The sequence below is a fragment of the Cariama cristata genome, unplaced genomic scaffold, assembly GCF_000690535.1.
Source record: "Cariama cristata isolate BGI_N322 unplaced genomic scaffold, ASM69053v1 scaffold22081, whole genome shotgun sequence".
Classification (NCBI taxonomy): domain Eukaryota; kingdom Metazoa; phylum Chordata; class Aves; order Cariamiformes; family Cariamidae; genus Cariama; species Cariama cristata.
The window spans coordinates 1-2591 of NW_009601264.1; positions in this window are offsets into that span (position 1 = coordinate 1).

Genomic DNA, 2591 nt, shown 5'->3' on the forward strand with positions numbered 1-2591 from the left:
TGCCCCCACCCCGAGTCCCCGGGCACCGGGCAGAGGCGGCGCGTTTTGCTAACCGGGGGGAGGCCGAGTGTGAGGAGAGCTGGCTGCGGGCAGCGAGGCGCTGCCTGAGGGGGCCCTGGCGCAGGCCTGCTTTAGTGAGTGACCTCCTGGCAGGAGGCCAAGTTGTCAGGTCTCCTCAAGCTGCTGAGGGTAGGCGGGCAGCGGCCCGATTGCTCTCCTGGGCAGATTTACAAGGAAATGGAAGTGTTAGCAATGAGTAAAGCAGCGCATGACTAAACCTGTTATGAGATGAAATTTGTAACTGTGAGAAAGTCGGCAAACATCAAAAGCCGTTAATACCAATACGAGAGCTGACACGGCTCCACAGGTGTCTGCGGGTAGCCTGCTTTCCAAGTAACATTGCTACTGACTTCGGCACCTGCAGCTCACACGGGAGCAGCCATCGACTTCGGCTTCACCTTGCATCCTTACCTGCTCGTCTCTGCCTCTCTGGAACACAAGAAAATAGAGAAATGCTCTGGATGCGACTTGAGGCAACCTATGCCAAGAAACACATCTCCATCTCAACATGCATCCTGTTTACAGTGACGTTAAAAGGAATTTTGTATTCTTTGTCTCTTACAATGCAAGTTTCTGTCATGTTAAGCACCTGCATAATTTGAATCCTTTTCAGGATTCCTAATCAACAAGGGAATTTGTTTCAGTAAGAAGTGGGCTGATTCATTCCCACAGCCTCAAACATAATCCACGGGCTATTGGACACATTAATACTGTGGCAGCGTGCCACCTGCTTCATTTATTCACTTGAGATTCAATGCTGCTTAGTTCCTGTCAAATGAGCTCTTTGTGCAACCTCCCGCGGTAATGCAAAAGGTTCCCCCACAGGAATTTGTGCTATTCAGTGGAAAATACAAAAAGGAGGGTTGTAAACACTCCGATTAGTGTTGGAGCACAGAGATATTGTCTCCACAACATACTACATAACCACACAACTTCCAATTTACCTCCTCCCTTCCAGAAGAAACAGTTTAACAGCAAGGGCTTTCTGGCTTATTTAACTTCACATCTCAGCTCGTGGTTTTTTTGTTATACAAAGGCTGTGTTACTTCTGGCACAAAAAGAGAGAAAGGTTACTTCAGTAACATCCCAAAGTAATTTGAGATGATTGCCTGTGAGGATCTCCAATTGAAGTGACAGTGGCCAGAGGCTCTCAACTCTGAAGAACAAGTATTATCAGAGGCTTTTGCAAACACCAGTTCATGTACAATGGGCCCATCAGCTAATGACCCCAGAATGAATCTTCTCCCATTTTTTGAAGACAAACAAGTGATTGTGTGTAGTGCTGACTACACCAATTAACTGTCATGTGAAATACATTTGGATGACTTCTGACTTGCAAAACTTATTGTGGTCTGAGGCCTGCTTACACAGACCAAGACACTTCCTTACATCCTCTACGCCCCACATTCACTCTGTAAATTCTTACTGCTTTAAGGACAAAGTCAAGCAAGGATTCTGAGGTGGCAAGCTCTCTGCTTTGAAATTCCGTCTTGCTGATGTACCTGAGCCTCATAAACATCATAAAATAGTAACGGAGGGGAGCTTTAGAAAGCATTTTGTCAGAAAAAAAAGGGAAAAAGGCAGAGCTGCATTAATGAATGAATAATTCCTTCCTGTTCCCTCTGAGTTACACTACTACTTCAAGAAAGCCAGTTCTGGGGTTGAGTTCGTCTTGGAGAGATGCGACTCTACATGGGCTGTACTGTTCTGGGATAGTTTTAGACCCATTATGTAATTCTCATTAGTAATAAAGGAATGCACAGCAGCCATAAAGAGGTGTACCCTATGAAAGAAACTGGTTGGCCACATATGGAAATACACATGTAAAACCACAAGAGCCTTAATATACGAAGGAAAGCCTAGAAGTAGTAGGTCAGTCAATGTGGGCAAGAGAAAAAGTATGTTATTTGTAAGAAGTACCAGGCAGCAGGGGACGAGAGCCAAAAGAGCTGTATGACACTGAACTCTGCCTATACAACTCCCATGAGCATTACTATGGAGTCACGCCATTCCAAGATCTTTGCAGTAAGGAGGAAATTGAAAATATTTAAGCAATGAAGAGGGTATAAGAAAACTTGTGTCTTGGCAGCCTTATATCTTAGATTTGTCTGAAAGGGATCTGCTTTGTTCCTTGTAATGTTTTCCATCTTTTCCTCTGTGAATAGCACAAATTCCAATGAGGTACTGCTTGGTGAAAGGTGTCATGCCAAGAGCACATGGCAAATCTTTGTACAGGTGTTTCTTTCGCAAAACCCAACAGACATGATGATCAGCAAAACGTTAGGTTATGTGATCAACGCTCCTCTCCATGAGCACGAAGGAGCACAGAGGTGCAAGGGCAGGTGGGGGAACCCCCACAGGGTACCTGGAGGAATAAGACCCTCTCCCAGGGCTGTCCCCTGACAGCCATTGCTGTGAGGTACGGGGGTTACTGTCTGCAGGAGTATGGGACTCCTGGGACATAGGCGAAGAGTATTTTGGGATGGCACAAGACCTATTACAGGATTTGTAGCAGAAGGACCAAAGGCAGG